The sequence below is a fragment of the Hyperolius riggenbachi genome, chromosome 6 (genome assembly GCF_040937935.1).
Source record: "Hyperolius riggenbachi isolate aHypRig1 chromosome 6, aHypRig1.pri, whole genome shotgun sequence".
NCBI classification, from domain to species: Eukaryota; Metazoa; Chordata; class Amphibia; order Anura; family Hyperoliidae; genus Hyperolius; species Hyperolius riggenbachi.
In genome coordinates this window covers 176,865,091-176,890,581 of record NC_090651.1, presented here as the reverse complement: position 1 = coordinate 176,890,581, position 25,491 = coordinate 176,865,091, and the positions used below count along the sequence as shown (strand labels likewise).

General features: G+C 45.8%; 1 protein-coding gene and 1 non-coding gene across 2 annotated transcripts in view; both read left to right on the top strand.

Annotated features, from left to right (window-relative positions):
• The window catches only part of LOC137521242 (PRKCA-binding protein), a 319,567-nt gene that overhangs the window by 12,423 nt on the left and 281,653 nt on the right, over nt 1–25,491 (top strand). The gene's annotated exons all lie outside the window — the stretch shown is intronic.
• LOC137523153 (U6 spliceosomal RNA) lies at nt 8,319–8,425 on the top strand. Its single transcript, XR_011022515.1, has one exon. It is a non-coding gene; the product is annotated as a U6 spliceosomal RNA (small nuclear RNA).

Below are 25,491 nucleotides of genomic sequence, written 5' to 3'. Positions count from 1 at the left end.
CAGAGTAAATAAGATATTTGTGTTGTAGCAGATGAGTCCTTGGCCCATATGCAATTCATTTTTTTTCTCCTGAGTGATATTTTCAAACTTCTCAATAAAGTGTATTTTAAATTACCAGCAAGCAGGAAAATGCTTAAAATAGTTTTGATAGTACTTTTACACCTACTTTTTCAGTACTTTTTAGTTTGTAAAGTGCTGAAAGGTTATTCTAGATAGGAGATGAAAAAGGATCTCCTAGGTGAAAACTCAGGAGACAAAGTTAATTGCAAATGGGCCCTTGTGCTTACTATTTTTCTGTTTACAGTGACACTGAAGCGAAAAAACCTTAAGATATAATGGAAGGGAGTAAAGAGGCGCCCAATGGAGTATAAAAGAGAGTCGAAAACACTAAAAACTAAAAAGGTTGAGGTGGCTTACCTCATAGACGACAACTCACTTTGAGCAGAAATGTTTATTAATAAGCACAGGCAATGCGTTTCATGGGATCTAGCCCACTTCCTCAGGCCAAATAAAGTTCCACTGCAGTCTAATAGCCGCATTCGGGGCGCCTCTCTCCTAGAGGCACCCCAAATGCGGCTATTAGACTGCAGTGGCACTTTATTTGGCCTGAGGAAGTGGGCTAGATCCCATTGCCTGTGCTTATTAATAAACATTTTTCCAGTAACCCTCCAGGACAGGTGAACTACGAGATTTGACCCCTCCCAGGAAACAGGAAACATCCACTTGGTCTCTCTATAAGTTTAGACCCACCGCAGGTGTCCGGCAGTATGGATGTTTCCTGTTCCCTGGAACAGGTCTCTCTGTAGGTGTCCGAGTCCTGGAGAGCCTGGGTGGCTAAGGGCTTTTGGGCATGCTGCTGAGATGCTGCTGCTGTATACTAAACAGCGAATGGAGTCCAGCGGCTTACCTCCCTCACACGCTCAGGATGCGTGCTTAATGGCGTCAGGGGGAAGGCTGTAGCGAAGACGCTCTTTGGCAGAGGCTACTGGCACGGTTGCTGGACGTAGAGGGAGGCGGAGCGGTAGGCAGAGGCTGTGCGCATGCTTCCCTCAACCAAGATGGCGGCGCGGGTACTTCCGCCGCCGCCGTGACGTCACTTCCGCCCGCCAGGAAGGAAGAGCTACAGCGTCTCGACGTCTCACTCTCACAAACGCGGGGATACTGTGAGAGATGGACGCCGCTCAGGAGGCCAGCGAAAACCAAGGCAGGAGGCCAAGAGGGGCGCTAAGGCTGACAAACCTGAGGCAGACCAGGCCAAAACTGACGCAGGAGCGGTGAGATTCATGCTGGTTTGGTGGAACTGTTACAGCTTGTATTAGCTGTTGTGACAATGTATTGCTGTTGCAAAAAAGTGTCCGTTTTTGTTTGACTGGGTTTTTTTCTGTTGTCTGCTTTATTTCAGAGTAATGCTACTGATAAATCTGACAGGCCCAGGTCTAAACGTTGCCCTACATGTAATGTTAAATTGTCCCAGACATGGACAAAAACCTTATGTCAGGCATGCATAATTACTGTATTGAATCAAGAGTCTGCCACTTCATACAAATATTTAATGAGTACAATGAGGACTGAAATGGCTGAATCTATTAAGGCTTTTAGAGAGGCAATGGCTGTATCTGTTACGCAAGCACCTGTTGTGAATGTGGTTCAAGATAATACACCTGTACCAGTTAATGTGGAAACCAATATTTCAGCACCAGCAGTGGTTCTTACAAATGCCGCAGGGTCTAATGAGGTGCCTGAGTTTAGGGAGGAAGCAGGCGCTAAGGTGTCAGAGGAGCCTATTACGGTGCCTAAGAACGCTTCTACTAAGACTAATAGGCAGGTGTTGTCTGATTCAGAACCTGAAGAGATTGAAATGGACGATATGTCAGTTTCAGAGGAGGAGGAAGATGGGGATGCAGATTTGGACTCAGATAAGCCGACGAGATTTAAATTTGCATCTAATGAAACCAAAGAGTTGCTGAAAGCAATATATGATGCTTTAGACTTAGAAGTTAATAAGCCTCAAACGACTTCTATACATGATGAACTGTATGCGGGAATGGAGGGAGAGCAACCGCTTGTATTTCCTGTACATACATCAACCAAAAATATGATTAATAATCAATGGAAGAACCCTGATAGGAAATTATTTCTTTCTAGGGGGTTTAAACGCAGGTTCCCTTTCTCTGAGGAGGATAGCAAACATTGGGACAAATGTCCTAAGCTGGATGCAGCTTTTTCGCAGGTTAATCGTGAGAATGAGCTAGCATTTGAGGATATTGGAAATTTAAAGGAGCCTTCCGATAAAAAAACAGAGTTTGCTTTAAAAAAGACTTGGACTGCAATTGGTGCAAATTTTCGGCCTGCTGCAGCAACTACTGTGGTTGCTCGTACGCTTAATTTGTGGATGCGGCAGGTTGAAAGGCACATAAAAATTGGGTCCAGTAAGGAGATTATATTAAATTCCTTTATGGTAATGTTTAAGGCTGTTCATTTTATCATAGATGCAGCTTCTGAGTCAATTAGATTGACCGCAAGAGCTGCAGCACTGGCTAATGTAGCCAGGAGAAATCTCTGGATAAAAACCTGGGAGGGAAGTGCTTTATCCAAAAACAGAATTTGTACAATCCCGTTTTCAGGAGATCTATTATTTGGGCCGGAATTGGAGCAGATTCTTGAGCGCACGTCGGATAAAAAGAAGTCATTTCCAAAGAAAAAAGTTTTTCAACAGGCGAGGAAATTTTTTCGTAAAGACAAGCAAAATATTAAACCAAACCCGCAGGTTAAGCGAAGACAGTGGTCCTTTAATAAAGAGCAAAATAGACCAAACGCTTTGTTCAAAAGCACAGACACTCAGCCAAAACAGAAGTGACGACGAGAACCAGGTGGGGGGAAGGCTTGGGCATTTTCTCCCACACTGGAAACGATTTGCAAAAAGCCCGTTTATAATAGATCTCATCGAAAACGGGTATCACATAGTATTTCAGGAAAGACCTCCAAAACGCTATGTGATGACAAATCCATTAAAGATTGCAGAAAATACGCAGGATTTGCAGGTGATTCTGCAGGATATGTTAGAGAGGCAGGTAATTGTGGTACCCGTACACGAAGAAAAAAAGGGGTTTTACTCGAAAATTTTCCTGGTCAAGAAACCAACGGGAAAGTTCCGACTAATATTGAATCTGAAACCAATAAATCCGTTCATAAAGCATGTGAAGTTCAGAATGGAGTCAATATATTCGGTTCGGAACCTTCTGATTCCTGGGGGGTACATGATAAGCATAGACCTCAAAGATGCTTATTGGCATGTACCAATCGAAACCAAATCTCAGGCGTTTCTGAGATTCGCGGTAAGAAGTGCAAGCGGAATGCAGCATTATCAATTCCGCTGCCTCCCCTTTGGAATAAAATTGGCCCCGAGAATTTTTACAAAAGTCATGGCCGAACTTCACAGAAAAGGTATCATTCTGATTCCGTATTTGGACGATTTATTGGTGCAAGCAAATTCAATACAAGAATTATTACTACACAAACAAATAGTGATTACAGAATTAAGAAAAGCGGGATGGATAATCAGCGTAGAAAAATCCCAGATGAATCCGGCTCAGATAATTCAATTCTTGGGATTTGTAATAAATTCAGTAGAGCAAAAGATATTTCTACCAGAACAAAAGATAGAAAAGATAGTTCAGGAAGTAGGAAAATTCAGATCTCTAGTATTAATTTCGATCAGAGATGTGATGAGGCTGCTGGGACTGCTGACGTCCTCTGCACCCGCAGTACAGTGGGCCATGTTACACACGAGACCCTTACAAATGTGGATGTTAAAAAGATGGGGCAGAACTGTACAGACACTAGATCGAGTGGTAGAGATAACAGACGAAGTAAAAGTGTCACTACAATGGTGGTTGAGCAGACAGAGACTATCACAGGGAAGACCGTGGCAGTTCCCGGTAGAAATAACGCTGACAACGGATGCAAGCATGTCAGGTTGGGGGGCCCACGTAAAAGAGTTCAAAGTGCAGGGTCTCTGGAATCAGCATACAAAAACTCAATCTTCAAATTACAGAGAAATGCTGGTAGTAAAACTGGCAATGATTGCAGCAATGCATCTAATAAAGAATCAGCATGTACAGCTGAGAATGGACAATGCTACAGTGGTAGCTTATATGAATCGACAAGGAGGAACGAAATCGTTAAAGTTACTGCATCTGTCAATAGAGATTCTGGAATTGGCGGAGAGCAATTTGAAATCATTCACAGCAGTTCACTTGAAGGGCTCATTGAATAATCTTGCGGATTTTCTCAGTCGAAATCAAATGTCAAATGTGGAGTGGACATTGAATATAGAGGTATTCAGATGGCTGACACAGATCTGGGGAGTCCCAGAGGTAGACCTGTTTGCAAACAGAGGAAGTGCGAAGTGTTCTTCTCACTGAATGCGTTGGATCATCCAGCAGCGGTGGATGCTCTGGCGCAGACATGGGAGTTCAGACTTGCGTACGCCTTTCCTCCCCTGAACATTCTGCCTCTGGTTCTCAGGAAGATAATGAATTCAAAAGTTTCAATTATTCTAATAGCACCACATTGGGAAAAACGGTCCTGGTTTCCTCTGCTGTTGAAGATAAAAACGGCAGGACCGATACAGTTACCGATGATGGACAATCTAATTACAGTTCAAGGCGAGAATGTTCCACAGGGAATAACCTGGAATCTCTCGGCTTGGTTAGTGAGAGGGCAATTCTCAGAGCAAAAGGACTGTCAAATAGAGTGATAGAAACTCTGTTGGACAGTCGGAAATTAAATACACGGAAAATTTATGAAAAATATTGGAAGACGTATAATCAGTGGTTGCAACAGTCTAAGTTTAACTCTTCTGAAATTGGTACGGTATTAGAATTTTTACAAAATGGTGTGGACAATGGCCTAGCCATAAGTACGATTAGGGTTCAGGTGTCGGCATTATCGTTTTTTTTTAGATAAACGGTTGGCGAATCATCCGTTGGTGATAAGATTTTTGAAGTCGGTCGAGCGGAAAAGACCGGTCCGGGTGAGATCCTTTCCCAAATGGGATTTATCGATGGTGCTGAAAGCACTAACAGTTGTTCCGTTTGTGCCATTAGAAGACTTAGACTTAAGACTGATTACAATCAGAACAGTATTCTTGATAGCCATAACGTCTGCAAGAAGGATAAGCGAACTAGAGGCTTTATCATGTAGAGAACCTTTCTGTACAATACATGATGATAGAGTAGTACTCAGAACAAGTGAGGAATTTCTGCCAAAAGTAAGTGATCGATTTCATAGATGTCAAGAAATTATATTACCCTCCTTTTATATGAATCCTGGGAATGAAAAAGAAGAGAAATGGAGCACATTGGATGTCAGGAAAAATCTGATTCAATATCTGAAGAAAGTAAAAGATATCAGGAAATCAGAAAGTTTGTTTGTTAATTTTTCAGGCAAAATGATAGGCCAGAAAGCTTCAAAGAAGACTATTGCTAGATGGATTAATCTATAGTGGAGGCTTACAAAAACATGAACTTACAATTACCAGATGAACTCAAAGCTCATTCTACTAGGGCAACGGCTACGACTTGGGCCTTCAGAGCTGGAGTGTCTGCCTTGGAAATATGCAAAGCGGCGACATGGAAGAACATCAATACTTTCATTCGCCACTACAAGTTGGATCGGATGACTGCAAAAGATCAGGAATTTGAAAGGAAAGTCCTGCAAGCGGTCAGCCCGCCCTAAGGTTGGTGATGTTATTTCTTGCTCATCATCTCGTAGTTCACCTGTCCTGGAGGGTTACTGGAAAAACCCTAAGCTAGCTAACGGGTAGATATATTTTAGGTAACCCTCCAGGACAGGTTGGGAACCCACCCATTTCTAAAAATTATTATATACTGTATATATGTATAGATGCAATGTATGTTAAGGGTAGTCTGGAGTATAGACCATGTTCAGGGTTTCTTGTATACATACTGCCGGACACCTGCGGTGGGTCTAAACTTATAGAGAGACCAAGTGGATGTTTCCTGGGAGGGGTCAAATCTCGTAGTTCACCTGTCCTGGAGGGTTACCTAAAATATATCTACCCGTTAGCTAGCTTAGGGTTTCTGCTCAAAGTGAGTTGTCGTCTATGAGGTAAGCCACCTCAACCTTTTTAGTGTTTTCGACTCTTTTATACTCCATTGGGCGCCTCTTTACTCCCTTCTGTGCCATACTCCCCTCCACGTTCCAGTAAGGGGAGTCCCATGCACCATACTTGAGGTGGAATCCACACCACTTCATGGTTTTAGAGTGCATGAGGTTCTTTACCAAGAGAGCGACCGCCTCCAGGATCACTGGCTTACCTGAGTGGAATCAGGTATAAGGCACTCCACCTGCTTGAAGTGGTCGGTTGCCCTGTGTGCAACCCACCTTTGTGAGTATTCCGTTTGCAAGCACTTTATTTATCCATCTACCTGTGATCTACTGCCCAATTTGGGCTCCTGTTGTCTTTGTGTTTTTTCTCCCCGTACCCTATACTAATGATACAATGAATTGTATGTGTAGTACAGATGAGGAATAGAACATTAGTAGCAAAGAAATGAGTCTCATACTTGTATTTTCAGTTATATAGCATTTTTATAGCATTGCATTAAACTGTCATATTTGCAGTTTGTTCTGTCTTATAGTTTAACTACTTGAGGACCACATGCTTACACCCCCCCCCCCCTAGTGACCAGGCTTACAGTTCAGGCCACTGCAGCTTTAAGGGCTTGCTGCAGGGCCATATAACCTAGCACACAAGTGATTTCCCCCCCCCCCCCCCTTTTCTGCCCACCAACAGGGCTTTCTGTTGGTGGTCTCCGATCCTTGCCGGCATGTTTGTTTTATTTTTTATTTGTCATTTATTTTTAATACATGTTGCCCTTCTTTTTTTTTTATTTTTTTTTTCCGTTTATTTAAATATGGACCCTCCCTCGCTCCACCCACCAGCCATTGACGGCGATCGGCTGTCATAGGCATCAGCCTATGACAGTCGATGCCTCCTGTGTAGTGCAGCGCTGCCGTAGATTGCAGCGCTGTACAGCATAAATAGATAGTGGTTTCGCCGTCTAACAGTCTCCTAGCGACGATCGCTGCTGGGAGACTGATGACGGAGCAAAGCTCCATCATTCAAGTGGAGATGCTCGTGCCATCTCCTGCAAAACCCCACCCTAGGACTTCACGCCAATTGGCGTTGAGTGGGCCTGGGGCTGTCGCCGAGTTTACGCCAGTTGGCGTGGAGCGGTCGGCAAGGGGTTAAAATACAGTGTGTGGTTTGCAGAGCTAATGACCCTTTGAACTTCTCTTCTCACTGAATCTTGTCTTCAGCTGTCTGTTACTGTTTCTTTGATGTATAGTGGTCCAGAATTCAGCAACCAATTTCCAACCTGTACTGTACACCATATATGACTTGTTTCTATTAAAGCGGACCCAAACCAAACATTTTTTGTAATTATTTTCCTTTGTATGTGTCAGAGTGGTGCAACTAAATGTTTTTAAACACTCCTTCAAGCCTATGAGCATTTCAGTGCATGCTTTTCACCCTTCTCTTTTCATAACTAGGGTTATACCGGTGGCAGCCATTAGCAATTCCTCCATTGCCGGACACCACCTACTCAAGCATTTTGCCGGATTCTGTCCCAGCAATATAAAAGGAAGGGAGGGGTTCCTCCAATAAATGTAAAATATTTTAATTTGTCATCATGCAGATGAAAAAAGGCTGCTATTTATTATAATTTAGAAAATAAATTTTATTTCTGAAATCTTGTATTTTGAATTTGGGTCCACTTTAATGTTCTATTTCTTAGCTGTACTGCACATACAATTCATTATTTTATAAGTTTATTTTCACTTCAGATTCCCTTTTAATTCACTTGGTTTTAGCTCTGCTTAAACCACTTGACGACCGCGGTGTTAACCCCCCCCCCCCTAACGACCAGGCTGTTATTTGTTGCGCTAGGCTGTGCAGGCTTTTCAGCCTCCTGCACAGCCCAGCTATGGAGCCAAGCGATTGGACTCACCCCCCCCCCCCCTTTTTTTTTTTTTTTTTTTTTTTTTTTTTGTTCTGAGGCTGTTTCTCCCTTCCCTCCTCCCTCCACTTCCCTCCTCCCCTCGGTGCTCAGGATTGAACAGGACGGCGATCCGTCCCGTTCCGCCTCTCATAGGCACTAGCCTAAGAGAGGACGGCGATCCCCGGCCAGAGGATCGCTGATCTCATACAGCGCTGCCGGGGACCGCAGCGCTGTCCGGATGCAAACAAAGGGGATTTCTTTCCCCTTTCGTTTAAAAACAGCCTGCTAGTCCTCGCTTCGGCAGGACATATACTAAAAGTGGAACAATACAGAGAAGATTAGCATGGCCCCTGTGCAAGGATGACACGCAAATTCGTGAAGCTGTCCATATTTTTTTGGGTTCCTTGTACACCCCCACACAGTGTATGTGTACTTAATATATATACACTGAACAACCTTCCCACTGAAAGTGTTGATTTGTGACATCACACTTACGTAGGGAACATTTTTCAGCAAATACATAATCTGCCTGCCTTCTGGACGTGGCACATACATCACCACTGACTAAGTCTATGCAACTTCTGAGTGTACCTCTCTGGATACTTCTCTCTTCTCTTTCTCCTCTTTCCTATATCCCCTACTTCTATCTCTCCCTTCAACTACTCTCTTCTTCTTTATTCCCCACGCCATATATAGACCCACCTCCAATTTGCCCACACATAATCAGGTACTCTGGTTATTTCAGTAAAATGACAGAGGCTACATCCACTTACCAGTCGTGGTTGTCATGGAAATTTCTTTAACTTAACGTGAATGGCTTAAACCTACCCCCCCAAAAGGACAATGGTTTTTGATTTTCTATAAAAAAAAAAGCTCACTTCGTCTTCCTCCAAGAAACACACCTGAGAAACAACATACCCTCTAGATTTGATAATTGCTTCCCAATAGCTTTCCATTCCACATCACCCTCTTCCAAATCCAAGGTAGTTTCGATTTTCATTCACAAAAATGTCCCCTTCCTAATGGAAGAGGTGGAAAGAGATTTCAAGAAGAAGGTTCTTGTTTGTCAAGGGAAAACTAAACAACCGAATCTTCACACTAGCCACAAACCGCCCTCCTTCCTTGCTTCAACGCTTGCTAGATTATCCACCTTCTCCTCAGGCATCCTAATTTTGGGAGGAGATTTTAATGTCCCCCTTAACCCTCTGACTGCTCAAATGTCTCTTCCATACTATCCTATAGAGCACTGAGACACATCAAAAATAGCCTACAGAAGCTGACATTAATGGACCCTTGGCAAATTTCTCACCCCACTGAGAAGGCTTTACCTTCTTCTCTACAATTCATCAAAAATACTCCCGTATTGATTACTTTTTTTGTACCTCAAAGAGATTTGATAAATGTCCGCAGCTCCTCAATTGGAACTAAAACCATATCAGATCACTCTCCCATCTCTCTGACTATGAGCTTTCCTGAAAAAGTAAGCAAATCTTGGTGTTGGAGACTCAACCCACAACTTTTGGCTGACAAGACCAGAGTAGCCAAACAAGCACCATCGATACTTACTTCCAAGATCATGCCAACACAGACACCTCCACCCTAACAGTATGGGAGGCACACAAAGCAGTGGTTAGGGGGCGCCTTATCCAGATGGGAGATAGACTTAAACGGGAAAAAGAGGAAGATATAGCTAAACTATCAGAGGTAAGCAACCTGGAGAAACTCCATAAATCCTCCCTTGCCACACAATCTTTAGAAACTCTCACTGATCGCAGATCCAGATTAAATAAACTATCTATTGATGCCAAGCAGAAAATACTAGTGGGGAAAAATTTTCTATGAACTAGGAAACAAGTGGCAAGTACCTAGCCAAAGCCTTGCACCAAAAAATGCAACAAACTCACATTCCTACTATTATTGATTCCAAGCAAACTAAACTGGCCAAGTCAGAGAATATAGTCGAGGAATTCCACAGATTTTATAAGACTTTATATAATTTGCAAGACACACACCCAGAAAAAAGACCACACCAAGCGAGGTTCAATAGAATAAACTAATACCTGACTAAACATTCCCCCCCCTCTAAACATCTCTCAGGAGGAGCTTACAGATCTTGAGGCTCCTATTACCACAGATGAATTTATAGTAGCCGTTAACTTAAAATCGGGTAAAGCACCGGGACCAGATGGGTTCAGTTCCCAATACTATAAATCTTTTGCTAAGTCACTGGCCCCAGCATTCAACTCTATCACTTCAACAACCATACCCTCATCTAAATTTCCAGAACCCCACATAACAGTGATCCCCAAGCCTGGGAGGGATGCCAAATCTTGTTCTAACTATAGACCCATATCTCTCCTTAATCTGGACGCTAAAATATTCACTTGGCAAACCGACTAAATCTTGGCAAACCGACTACTCCCCATTCATTCCAGCTCATATTGGGTTAGACCAATCTGGCTTCATTCCTGGCAGAGAAGCCAGAGATAATGTAATGAGGACAGTGGGGGTCATCGCTCTGGCTCAACAATTAAAAACTAAGGCCTTCCTCTTATCAACCGACGCTGAAAAGGCGTTTGACAGGGTGGCCTGGGATTTTTCCCGAGCTGCCCTGTCACGTCTAGGATTAGGTCCTAACCTATTAAACTGGATCAATTTACTATACACAAATTCTTCAGCTAAGGTAAAAGCTAATGGCTTGCTCTCAGATAATTTTACTATTACAAACGGCACGCGGCAGGGGTGTCTTCTTTCACCCTTGCTATATGTACTAACTTTAGAACCTTTCCTTAACACGGTAAGTTCGGACCCATCTATCAAGGGAATAAAAACAAAAGCCTCAAAGCACATTGTTTCTGCTTTCGCGGAAGACCTCTTATTCTTCCTACAGGACCCAATAACATCCATTCCTAATTTAATGACACAATTTGGAGAATTCGGCTCCCTCTCTAACCTCAAGATAAACTTCCACAAATCTAGATCTCTAAACATATCCCTAGATGTTAAAACAATGGAACACTGCCGTCCTTTTCTTTCTCAGGGACTAAAGATTCCCTGCACTATCTAGGAATAGATATTCCTCACAATCTATACAACATATTTGAGACTAACTTTGTCCCATTAGGCAAAAAACTTAAGAGACCTTGCAACATGGGGCATACAAAAAAAGCTATCCTTGTTTGGCAGAATAGCCTCTGTCAAGATGACGTTACTCTCAAGATTTCTATACATGAGCCAATGCTTCCCAATTTCCAATTTCCCTGCCTATCTTTTATCAAAGATCTCCAAGCAGCCATAAATAAATTTGTCGGGGGGGGGGGGGGGGGGGGGGGGGCAAACCTCCAAGGATCAAACAATCAACCTTAATACTTCCTAAGGATTTGGGAGGCATGGGGCTTCTGACCTACACTCATACCATCTTTCCTCACAATGAAATTGCGCAGAGGAATGGTCAAATCTCTCAGTCCCAAAACAATGGGCACAGGTTGAGGGGGAAAACTCTGCTACTTCAACATCAAGCCTGGGATGGGCAGACTTCTCCAACGAGAGTAGGAAAAACTGGAGAAACCCACTAATTGAAGCCACAATTAAATGCATGCGTAAATCTTTATCTCCAAGGGGTTTGGCATCCTTCCCAGGCAAACTTATGCTTCATACACACTTGAGATAACTGTCTTTGAAAATGAAAGATCACAGACCAATTTTACCCCCCTTCATGTAGTATGAGAGCCATACTTTACACAGTCTATTCTATGGAGCTGCACTCCCCAACAAATAAAATCTTTGCAGGATGCTGCACACAAAGATGCCCGTACACACTCAAAAGATCATTATCTGCAAAAGATCTGTTCCTGCAAAAGATCCATTCCATGCAAAATGCATTATAGTCTATGAGATCTGCAGATCCTCATACACACTTGGTTTAACAGACTTCATCTGCATATCTGGCAATCATCTGCAGATCTGAAAATCCACCCTGTTGAATCTGATCTGCAGATGATTGTCTGTTAAACCAAGTGTGTATGATGATCTGCAGATCTCATAGACTATAATGCATTTTCCCATGGAATGGATCTTTTGCAGGAACAGATCTTTTGCAGATAATGATCTTTTGAGTGTGTACGGGCATCTTTGTGTGCAGCATCCTGCAAAGATTTTATTTGTTGGGGAGTGCAGCTCCATAGAATAGACTGTGTAGGTATGGCTCTCATATTACATGGAAGGGGGTACAATTGGTCTGTGATCTTGCCTTTTCCAAAGACTGTTATCTCAAGTGTGTATGAAGCATAACCCCCCTGTGTAATAACCAATCCTTCCTCCCAGCGCAAGACCTTCCCTACCTACACAATTGGCCTGGAGGCGATTGCCCTAGAATCATAGACTTCATCAAGGATGGCAAAATAAAATCTATGGCTGAACTTAACACAGAGAGGATTTCCAATTATTCCAATGGCAATATTTTCAAATTCGTCATTCTATCCATTCGATTCTTCACAAAGTCAACAAGTCAGCCTTATTATCCCCGTTTGAAAAATTGGCACGTAGTGAGGGCCCTCACAGACACCTTTATATCCCAACTATACCAGCTACTCTTGTCCAGTCCCCAGCTTGATAAGCTTGGGTTTCAGAGGGATTGGGAGCATGATCTAGATACTCAGTTTGACTCCGAACATTGGCAAAAAAATAGTAACCTTAAACCATAAAGGCTCCATAAATGTCAACACTCAGGAACTTGGCTATAAGATCATCTCCAGATGGTATAGAACACCAAAACTATTGCATATAATCTTTCCTTCAGTAACTAACCTATGTTGGAGATGCAATCAGTCAGAGGCCTCGCTGCTTCACATCTTCTGGTCTTGCCCATACAGAGGTGCTGGTCCCAGATACACAATCTAATTGAAAGCATAACCATAGAAAAATGTTCCTTTACACCACCGTCACTCTTACTCCATGATACCTCAGATTCATCCAAATCATACAAGAAATCCCTTACAATCCACATGATCAATGCAGCCAGAGCTCTTATACCAGTTTTCTGAAAAAAAAAAAAACAGAAACACCAACTGTCAAAGATTGGGTTGGAAGGATGGAATTTGCGGAATCTATGGAAAGAATGATTGCCTGCGCAAAAGATAAACTGGAAGACTATAACATTACTTGAGCTCGGTGGAATGAATTCCAATGCTCTGAGCAATATACACTCCTGACTACTCAATGATCCTCTAGTATAAACATTCCCCTACAGGCGGGAACCTATTTGTCAAACTACACATGCCTGATTGAGTGACGGTTTCTGACACAGAACTAACACCAGACCCAATTTTCCTATCCTAACCCTTTACCCTCCCTCCACTCCTTCTTCTTCTCCATCTTCCTCTGCCCTCTAATTCTCCTTTCTGTATCCAGAGAAGCCAGACAACTGAAATTGGTCCTAAATTATATATTTGTATGTACCAAAACGTCCACTTTAATTGTAACTTGGAATTCCGCTATGAATATATCCTGTCTTCTTTCCATCTCACAAACGAAGAGCATAACTGTTCCCTGGGAAAATGCAGCCCCAGGACTTGACGCCAATTGGTGCCGCCGCATCCACGCCCATCGGCGTTAGGTGGTCCCCAGTTAGTTAAATATTGTATTTGCAACAGTTTGGTGTCAAGTGCTGTACAGATGCATCGCTGACTTGTACATAGCCAACTGTAAATAAAGTACAACACTAGCCTGCACCCTCACATAACCCTTATCTGTTCTGAGATATGTTAAAGGGGAACTGAAGAGGTATACGGAGGCTGCCATATTTATTTCCTTTTAATCAATACCAGTTGCCTGGCAGCCCTGCTGGTCTATTTCTCTGCAGTAGTATCTGAATAACACCAGAAACAAGCATGCAGCTAGTCTTGTCAGATCTGACTTTAACCACTTTACGTCCGCCTACAGCCGATAGGCGGACATGAGTACTGGGCCTAAACGATCACTGTCAGCCAGCGATCAGTCATAGCCAGCGGCGGGGCGTGGCTATGCGGCGATCGCGGCACGCGATCTGCCGCTGGCTCCGCCCACCTCCTGGATCGCCGCATACAAAGCGTATAATACGCTTTGTACTGTATACAAAGTGTATTATACAGGCTGCCTCCTGCCTTGGTGGTCCCAGTGATCGAGGGACCACCAGGGCAGGCTGCAGCCCCCCTAGTATGCACCCAAGCACACTGATCCTGCCCCCCCCTGCCCTCTGATCGCCCACAGCACCCATCAGACCCCTGTTTGCACCCAATCGCCCCCTAATCACCCATCAATCACTCCCTGTCACTATCTGTCAGCGCTATTTTTCAGATCAGGTCCTAAACTGCCCCATGGGGGCTCCTGATTCCCCCCCCCCCCCCACTCTCAGATCCTCCCCAACCCCCCCCCCCCCCCCCTGTGTACTGTATACAGCTATCCTTCCCTGTACTCACCCACTGATCACCTGTCAATCACCACCTGTCACTGCCACCCATCAGATCAGACCCTAGCCTACCTATTACAGGCATATGATCACCCACCCACACCATCAGATCGCCCGCAGACTCACCCTCAGATCACCTCCAAAATGCATTGTTTACATCTGTTCTCCCTTCTAATCACCCACTGATTTTTCCCATCAATCACCCCGTCACCACCTGTCACTGCTACCCATTAGATCAGACCCCTATCTGCCCCTTGGGCACCCAATACCCCGCCCACACCCTCAGAACGCCCTCAGACCCCAGCCCTGATCACCTCGCCAGTGCATTGCTTGCATCTATTCCCCCCTCTAATCACACCTTGGGACACCCATCAATCACCTCCTGTAACCACCCCCTAGCACTCCTATCCATCAGATCAGGCTCTAATCTGCCCCCTGCAGACTTCTGATCACCCGGCCAAACCCTCACCCGCCCCGCCGCAGTGACAGAATTTTTTTTTCTTATCACTGCTGGTCTCTACGACTTAATTGGCTGAGATCAACCGTTATGCCACACAATACGCAACCGCCAATCCAAGAAGCTACCCCGCCTAGCCTTTTCGGTGGAAACCACTCCAAGTTTCCGAACGTAACATTTTTTTGGGGCCTTCTACTTAAAATGGGTCAAGTAAAAAAAAAATGCATTGCGGTCTTATTGGTTTACGCACCCAATACATCACATGCCCATGTTCTCTGCTGCCATGTCCAGGTCACGATTTGAGAACATCGTGCGCTTCCTGCACTTCAGTGCCAATACAACCTGTCATCTAAGAGGCCACCCTGCTTATGACTGATTCCACAAAATTCGGCCCCTCATAGACCACCTGTCGTCAAAATTTGCAGATGCTTATACCCCTGAACAGTCATTTTGAGGCATTTGGTATCCAGACTACTCCTCAGGGTTTTGGGCCCCTAAAATGCCAGTATAGGAACCCCGCCAAGTGACCCCATTTTGGAAAGAAGACACCCCAAGGTATTCCGTTAGGTGTATGATGAGTTCATAGAAGATTTTATTTTTTGTCACAAGTTAGTGGAAAATGACACTGTGAAAAAAAAAAAATACAAATTTACGCTAATGTGTGACGAAAAAATAAAATCTTCTATAAACTCACCATACTCCTAACGGAATACCTTGGGGTGTCTTCTTTCTAAAATGGGGTCATTTGTGGGGTTCCTATACTACCCTGGCATTTTAGGGGCCCTAAAGCGTGAGGAGTAGTCTTGAAATCATATGCCTCAAAATGACCTGTGAAATCCTAAAGGTACTCCTAGGATGTTGGGCCCCTTAGCGCACCTAGGCTGCAAAAAAGTGTTACACATGTGTTATCGCCGTACTCAGGAGGAGTACTATGTGTCTTGGGGTGTATTTTTTTACACATACCCATGCTGGGTGGGAAAAAGCTCTCTGTAAATGGACAATTGTGTGTAAAAAAAAAAAAAAAAAAAAAAAAAAAAAAAAAAAAAAAAATCAAAAGATTGTCATTTACAGAGCTATTTCTCCCACCCAGCATGAGTATGTGTAAAAATACACCCCGAAACACATTATACTATTCTTGAGTACGGCGATACCACATGTCTGACCCCTTTTTTTGCAGCCTAGGTGCGCTAAGGGGCCCAATGTCCTGAGCACCTTTAGGCTTTACAGGGGTGCTTACAATTTAGCACCCCCCAAAATGCCAGAAAGGTTAACACCCCACAAATGACCCAATTTTAGAAAGTAGACACTCTAAAGTATTCAGAGAGGGGCATGGTGAGTCTGTGGCAGATTTAATTTTTTTTTTTTTGTCACAAGTTAGCAGAAATGGAAACTTTTTTTTGTTTTGTTTCAAAGTGTCATTTTCCGCTAACTTGTGACAAAAAATAAAATCTTCTATGAACTCACCATGCCTCTTAGTGAATACTTTGGGATGTCTTCTTTCCAAAATGGGGTCATTTGGGGGGTATTTGTACTATCCTGGAATTCTAGCACCTCGTGAAACATGACAGGTTTTCAGAAAAGTCAGAGATGTTTCAAAATGGGAAAATTCACTTTCGCCACCATAGTTTGTAAACTCTATAACTTTTACCCAAACCAATAAATATACACTTATTGGATTTTTTTTTTTAATCAATGACATGTAGAACAATAAATTTGGACAAAAATATATGTATGTGTGTGTGTGTGTGTGTGTGTGTGTGTGTGTGTGTGTGTGTGTGTGGTGTGTGTGTGTGTGTGTGTATGTCTAAAAATTACAGCAGCAATCAAATGGCACAAAAAAAGCAGTATTAGGGACAAGAAAAGGAGGGAAAATTCATTTAGGTGGTAAGTTGTATGACTGAGTAATAAACCGTTAAAGCTGCAGTGGTCTGAATGGAAAAAAAGTGCCTGGTCCTTAAGGGGCGAAAAGACTGTGGTCCTTATGTGGTTAAAGTCTGAAACACCTGAACTGCTGCATGCTTGTTCAGGGGCAATGGCTAATAGTATTAGAGGCAGAGGATCAGCAGGGCTGCAAGGCAACTGGTATTGCTTAAAAGGAAATAAACATGGCAGCCTCCATATACCTCTCTCTTCAGTTGTCCTTTAATGTGTATACTTCAGAAGAGTGAAAGGTGTGTGCTTCTGACCAGTTTCACCTGACTTATATACTGGCTGCCTCAAGTCTAATGACTAATTTAAACGGATTCTCATCTAATTAAAATGGCAAAGCATTTGCATACTGCATTCGCCTACCAGATTATGCAGTATCTAATGCTACCTCCCCGCTATTCTTGCAGGAGATGGCCCACGCAAATTCTTGCATCTCAACAGGGGCGCCGCGTGTAGGTCTCCTTGTTCCCCCAAGAAACGAGGGGCAGAGTAAACACCCCCACAAAGCAACCATTTCCCGGGAGTGCCGCAACTGCCTCTCGGGGGGGGGGGGGGGGGGGAGCGAAAACACATGGATGGTGCACTCCCCAGATGCGGCCTGTGCCTAGGGAGAACCATCCATGCTGCCCCCCCCAAAGGATAGATGCACTACTATTGCATAATTTGCTTACCTGTAGTGCACATGTGTATCCTGATGGCGAACACACCAAAAATGGGGCGGGGGAGCGCAGACAACCCCCCCCAGTGCAACATTACTCAGTTTTCTCCCCAGGGCCAATTAGGTGGGCGGGCCACCTGGCTGTTTTGGAGTCCCGCCCGGGTGCTGGGTCGCCTGTTCCAGGCTCAAAAATATCCTGGGTCAGCAGCCGGAAGTCTCGGCAGCCTCCGATAAGGTTCTCGTTACACCCACTGGGCGGGTATGTTGTGCTAGAGCTGCCAATCCTGCCCCTCTGTCTGGGGATGCGTCAACAATCCCTGGATAAACATCACTGGGCATTACCTAGTAATTGTAGCCATGGATGTCTTTCAAAGCAAGGAAAGCATCTAAGCCCCCTTTAAATGCAGGTATAGAATTTGCCATAACTACTTCCTGTGGCAATGCATTCCACAGCTTTATCACTCTTACTGTAAAGAACCCTTTCCTAAATTAATGGCTAAAACCTTTTTCTCTATCCATCTCAGTGTACGCTGGAAAACGGAGAGACTCCAGGCTCCTCCTCCTGTGGAAACACAAAACAAGAAGCTTAAAAGTCCCCCCGCCCTCCTAACCCCTCAGTATCTAGTGTTTCCGGCCTACCGGGAACACGTGAGCAAGAAGCTGTGCTGATTGCTATATCTGGCTAGGCAGGCTGTGTTTTGCGGAATGGGATCCCTCGCTGGCCTGTGATCAGGCATTGGGAAGCCATCCTACCTGCGGTAGCCGGCTATATGCGTAGCTGCAAGCGGACTCCGGTGGTGGCGTGGGTTGCATGCATGGTTTCCCCCCCCGGCGAGATCTGAACAGAGCGGCGGCTGCCGAGGAGGCCCATTCGGCTCTAGGTGAGGAGGCGGAGCCGGGTCGCTCGTGTGCGCAAGAACGCCGGCATATTCAGGTCGGAGGGGCGGAAGGAGGCTACAGGGGAAGCATTGCCCTTATTTGAAGGAGGCTTCCCGGCCATTCAGGAAGTGACCGCAGGGAATGTAAAGAGCTGTACTTCCGCCGGCTCCACGAGGAGTATGGAGTCAGAGGAGACACAGGCCAGGCGAGAGGCAGACACGGTAGCGGGCTCTTCTCGGGCAAGCAGCAGACTGGTAATGTATACTGCTGTTTGCCTGTATGTGATGTTTTTGCAATGGGGGAAGTGGCAGTTGTGCAGTAAAGGTAAACCGCTTTCCCTTACTTCTTCTGATTTTTCTCTAAAGATGGAGGGGGAGAAAAAGTCAGAATTGCTATGCAACTTTAGATCCATCCTGGCCGAAGCTAATATGTTTACAATGTGCTGACACCATTTTTGCCTCGGAATCAATGGGGCTGGTGAGGCAATTTATGGACTCCATGAAACAGGAGATTAGGGAGGCCCTAGTAGAGCTCAGGGGGGGTCAATCAATACCTTCAACCCAGGAGGCAGCAGGGGCTTTGTCTGAGCTAGGACCCTCGGGCAGACCGGATCGGTTTACTTCACTCCCGACTTTGTTTAATGAGGAGGAGGAGGAAGAGCAACAAATAGAGGGATCAGAGGAAGGAATTCGCTCTGATTCCGAGTCAGTGTAAAACAAAAGGACCCCAAGTTCCTTTTTCTGCCTGAGGAGACACAGGAATTATTGAAGGCAATTTACTCCACCGAGGATATTAAAGAGGAATTAATGCAAACTTCGGAGCAGGATAAAATATACAGTGGTCTAGTACAAAGACAGAGTAGAACCTTTCCAATCCACCAGTCACTGAAAGATATTATGGAAACGCAGTGGAAGGAACCTGAAAGGCTTTTTATTCCTAAATCAGCTAAGAGAAAATTTCCTTTTAAAGATTAAGAGCTAAAGAAATGAAGTGTCCAAAACTGGATGCCTCCCTGGCTAAGTATTCAAAACAATCTGATCTGTCATTTGAGGATGCAGGGTCTCTTAGAGACCCTATGGATAAAAAGATTGAGCTCCTTATTAAGAGCCTGGGAGGCGGCAGCGTTTGGGTTCAAGGCTAACATCTCTGCTACCTGTGTTTGTCGCAATATTAAAATTTTGGGTAGAAAATTTAGTGGATAAAATTGTGGCGGGAGAGCCGCTTGCGGCATACTCGGCCTCCATCACTGTCATTATTAAAGAGACTCTGAAGCGAGAATAAATCTCGCTTCAGAGCTCATAGTTAGCAGGGGCACGTGTGCCCCTGCTAAACCGCCGCTAAAGCGCCGCTAAACGGGGGTCCCTTCACCCCAAAACCCCCACTGCGACACTTCGCAGACTTGGTCGCTCCTGGAGGCAGGGCTAACGGCCGCAGCCCTGCCTCCAGTCGCGTCTATCAGCAGCGCATCGCCGCCTCTCCCCCGCCCCTCTCAGTGAAGGAAGACTGAGAGGGGCGGGGGAGAGGCGGAGATACGCGCTGACAGACGCGCGTGGGGCAGGGCTGCGGTGGTTAGCCCTGCCCCAACCAGGAAGCGCTCCCCCGCATTACGGAGGGGATTTGGGGGATCAGGGACCCCCGTTAAGCCGCGGGATAGCGGCGGTTTAGCAGGGGCACACGTGCCCCTGCTATCTATGAGGTCTGAAGCGAGATTTATTCTCGCTTCAGACTCTCTTTAACCTCCCCAGCGTTCAATTTCCCCAGGATTTCTGTGCAAACAGTGATAAAATTTATTTTTAAAACTTTTTTTTTCCTGTAACTTGCCAAAATGTGTCAAGCAAGGGTCTAGTATACAGTGCAGGAGAGTATTGATGTGTATGCACGTTTATACTGTTGTACAGCATGTTTTTTTGAATGGACATTTCTGTCCATACCGCTAGGGAGGTTAAGGCCATAGGTTTCCTGGCTGACGCCACAGCAGAATCCATCAGTTACTGCCCGTACTACTGCCCTATTAAACTCAGCCCATAGAGCAGTCTGGCTAAAGGCGTAGGAAGGCGACCTCTCTTCGAAAAACAATCTATGTGCCCTTCCTTTTGAGGGGGGACTGCTATTTGGGGCCGAATTAGATAATGTTTTGAAGAGATTGGCAGAGAGGGAAACCATTCCCCAATAAGAAAAAAAACATACCTTTTTTCAAAAGGCCTTTTCTCCAGAAAAAACAGGTAAAGAGCAGGACAGAAACGCTGCCTTTCAAAGGAAGTGGTTCCCGAAAGGTAGAGGAAGGGGGGGGGGGGGGGGCTTTGTACTTGGGAAGTTTGAGGTCCTCAAAGAGTCCAAATGACTTGAAGGTAGGGGGCAGGTTGAGGTTTTTTCACAGTCAGTGGGAAAAGATAAACCCAGACATTTTTGTTTTAAAGCTAGTGCGGGAAGGTTACCGGCTAGAGTTTTCAATTCTACCTCCAGACAGGTTTTTCCTCAACCCTCTCCCAAATGACCCCGAAAAAGGCAATAGGGATGAGAGCAATGATCTCATCCCTGTTGGCCATGAAGGTAATAAAACCAGTTCCCAGGGTGGAAAGAAACAAGGGTGTCTATTCCCACGTTTTTTTGATAAAGAAACAGACAGGAAAATTTAGTTTCATTTTAAACCTAAAGAAGCTGAATCCATATTTAAAGTACAAAAGGTTTCGTATGGAAAGTATTTATTCCGTACGTCAGCTTCTGAACTGAGGGGATTTTTTTGTAAATCTGGACCTGCAGGATGCCTACCTGCATGTGCCGATTTGGGAAAGGCATCAAAAATATTTAAGGTTTGCGGTGAAGCTAGAAACCCAGACGCTGCATCTTCAGTTTGTAGCCCTGCCTTTTGGGATTGCCTCGGCCCCCAGGGTATTTACAAAGGTGGTTTCAGAGGTGATGAAAGCACTAAGATTGCAGGGAATTTCAATACCATATTTGGATGACATCCTTATACATGCACAATCACAAGAGAATCAAGAGCATCACAAACGGATAGTAGTACAGACGTTCACAGACCTAGGTTGGATTATCAATTGGCAAAAATCGAATTTGACACCATCCCAGAGGGTGGTATTCCTGGGCTATCTCATAGACTCAGTGGAAGGCAAGATATTTCTTCCCCAGCAAAAGAAACAGACATTGCAAAAGAAACCATGCGTTACAGGTTCAGCCTTTGTCCTCAATAAGGCAAATTATGAGAGTGGTGGGCCTGATGACTTCGGCCATACCAGCGTTCACGTGGGCGCAATTCCACAGCAGAGCTCTACAGAACTTTCTGTTGCTCAATTAGAACAAATCACAGGAATCGCTAAACAGGGTAGAATTACCAGTAGAGGTGAGACACTCTAGATTGGTGGCTAGACGACAAAAATCTGGGGAAGGGGAGGCACTGGATGCCTCAGGACTTAGTAACGATCACCGCAGAGGATGGGGGGGCAGTGTGCAGGATGCTCCACATTCAGGGCTGTTGGAACGTACAGGACCAGACTGTCATCCAATGAAAGGGAGCTGAAGGCAGTAGGCCTGGCATTAAAGGGGTTCCAAGATCAAATTCAGAACAAAGATGTCCTGATCTTGTCAGACAACATCACGGCAGTCGCATATCTGGCAAAGCAGGGGGGGGAACAACAGTTCCCAGCCTTATAAAGATGAGCCAAGAAATTCTGGAATGGGCCGAGCAGAGAATATCCTCCATATCAGCCACTCATCTAAAAGGCAGTCAAAATCTGGAGGCAGATTACCTGAGCAGATTCAACATCAATCCAGCAGAATGGAGTCTCAACCAGGAAGTGTTCGAGATGGTAGCAAGGAGGTGGGCAAGGCCAGAGATAGATCTATTCGCCTCACCAAGGAACAAAAAGTTAATAAGGTTCATGTCCCTTTACAGGAACAGTCAGGAGGTGGCAGTAGACGCTCTGGCGCAGCCGTGGCCATACAAGGTAGTGTATGCCTTCCCCCCCCAACAAGACTCATTCCAAGAGTAATAAGGAAATGAAGGAGGCGGACATGATATTGATCGCTCCATGGTGGCCAAAGAGGGCCTGGTTCGCACTACTATGGTCAGAAGCAGGAGGCCTGTTCTGGACTCTGCCACAAAGAGCAGATCTACTACTCCAAGGGCCAGTCCGGCACCCAGATCCAAAAATGTACAGCTACACAGCGTGGTTTCTGAGGAGTAACTCCTGAGATTGAAAGGACTATCACAGGGGGTTGTGCAGAAATTGTTAAAAAGGAAACCTGTAACCAGGAAAATATATTCAAAAATGTGGAAGGCATATTTAGTTTGGTGTGCTAATTCAAATACCATCCCGGATATACTGGAATTTTTTCAAAAGGGGCTTGAGATGGGTCTGGCGGTTAGTACCTTGAGGGTGCAGTGCACGGCTTTATCCTTATTTCTAGATAGGCCACTAGCAAGAGTGACACTGATTACGGATTTTTTTTTTTTTTACAGCTAGTGGAGAGGTCTAGACCAGTAAAAACTAAGATATCTCCACAATGGGACCTACCTCTGGTTCTCCAGATGCTTAGAAGTCCTCCATATGAGCCATTGAATAAGTTAGACCTGGGAAGATTATCTTTGAAAGCATTATTTTTGGCTGCAGTTACTTCAGCCAAGAGAGTAGGAGATTTACATGCATTATCAGTGAATATACTGGTAGGTGATCAGAGGCGCCAGCAGAATAAAATTAATATAAAATTGTTAAGAATTGCCGGGAGGGAAAGTGGTGGACTTCCCCCTCAATTAGACACCAAGGTCTGTCATCGAATCAAACAAATACATTTATTCAATAGTACCCCAAAATCTGCAACGCGTTTCATGGGAGCAGACCCACTTCTTCAGGCAATAAAACGGGGACAACAAACACAGCAATCAATGTGCAGTGAATTTAGCACCTCTGTAAATTATCAGTGAAGGAGCCTTTTCTGCTGGTCTTCCCGGATAAAATTGTGCTTACACCAGATCCAAATTACCTACCAAAAGTAGTCAGAGTTCCATAGATCCCAGAAGATATTACCATCTTTTTGCCAGAATCCAAAGAATAAGGAAAGACAATATAGTAAATTAGATGTACGGAGAGTAATTTTACATTACCTAGAAAGAACGAAGGAATTCAGGAAATCGAGTCATTTATTCATAAACTACACAGGACCAAATAAAGGACTACAGGCATCAGAATCAACGTTGGCTAGGTGGATTCGAAGATTAATAGAGGAAGCCTACAAGTTGAAGGGGCTTGAGCCTCCAGATAACTTAACAGCCCATTCTTCGAGATCAATATCGACATCTTGGGCAGAAAAGGCAGGAGCGTCTTTACAGCAGATTTGTCAAGCTGCTACCTGGACGACACCGACAACCTTCATTAAAGAGAACCCGAGGTGGGTTTGAAGAATATGATCAGCATACAGAGGCTGGATCTGCCTATACAGCCTAGCCTCTGTTGCTATCCCAAACCACCCTAAGGTCCCCCTGCACTCTGCAATCCCTCATAAATCACAGCCACGCTGCTGACAAACAGCTTGTCAGAGCTGGCTGTGTTTATCTCTATAGTGTCAGTCTGCTGCTCTCCCCGCCTCCTGCAGAACTCCAGTCCCCGCCTGCATCCCTTCCCTCCCTGCTGATTGGAGGGAAGGGATGGGGGCAGGGACTGGAGCTATGCAGGAGGCGGGGGAGCAGCTGAGACTGACACTACAGATGTAAACACAGCCTCACAGCACGGCTGTGATTTATGAGGGATTGCAGAGTGCAGAGGGACCTTAGTGGGGTTTGGGATAGCAACAGAGGCTGGGCTGTATAGGCAGATCCAGCCTCTGTATGCAGATAACATTCTTAAAACACACCTCGGGTTCTCTTTAACCACCCTGGAGGTAATGACGAGCCTGGCTCGTCCAGCAGAAACATGCTGAAAGTGGTAATGACGAGCTGGGCTCGTCAACACTGCCAGGGAGATTTCCTGTTTCTCTGCACCGCCGGCTCCACTTTTTCCTCATCAGAGGGATTCCCCAGAGTGGCTGGATGCCTGTCAGCACGCTGTGGGTAGCGATCTGTGCTACCCCCAGTGTGCAGAACTAGCATCCAGCCACTCTGGGGAATCCCTGTGCAGCCGGCGGGCAGAGAAAGTGCGTGCGGGCAGGGATTCCCCCTTCTGTGCGGAGGGGGTGGCCGGGTGTCTCCCTTCTGTGCAGGGGGGGAGATCCCCCTTCTATGCGGGCTGGTGGCCGGGTGTCTCCCTTCTGTGCAGGGGGGGGGAGATCCCCCTTCTATGCGGGCTGGTGGCTGGGTGTCTCCCTTCTGCGAAGGGGGGAGGGGGAGATCCCCCTCCTATGCGGGCTGGTGGCCGGGTGTCTCCCTTCTGCGCAGGGGGGGGGGGATCCCCCTCTATGCGGGCTGTTCGGGGACTCCCCCTTCTGTGTGTGGGGGGGGTCCCCTTCTGTGCAGGCTGGCTGGGGGTGGCTCTTCCCTCTTCCTCCCTCCGGATCCCACGTGCGTCCCCCCCCCCCCCCCCCCCCCTCCCTCCTGATCTCCTATCCTCCCCGGTATCCAGCCCTGCACTACTCACCCGAGGGCTGTCTCCTGCGCCGGCCGCGATTGGCACCCTCCTCCATCGCTGAAGTCCCGGTCTGTGTAATTACACCAAGCCTCGTACTGTAGTTACACAGAACCGAGACTTCAGTGATGGAGGAGGGTGCCAATCGCGGCCGGCGCAGGAGACAGCCCTCGGGTGAGTAGTGTAGGGCTGGATACCGGGGAGGATAGGAGATCAGGAGGGGGAGGGGGGGGGTACGGGGGAACGCACGTGGGATCCGGAGGGAGGAAGAGGGAAGAGCCACCCCCAGCCAGCCCGCACAGAAGGGGACCCCCCCACACACAGAAGGGGGAGTCCCCGAACAGCCCGCATAGAAGGGGGATCTCCCCCCCCCCCCCCCCCCCCCCCTGCGCAGAAGGGAGACACCCAGCCGCATAGAAGGGGGATCTCCACCCCCCCCCCCCCTGCGCAGAAGGGAGACACCCGGCCACCAGCCCACATAGAAGGGGAATCTCCCCCCCCCCCCCCCCCCCCTCCCCTGCACA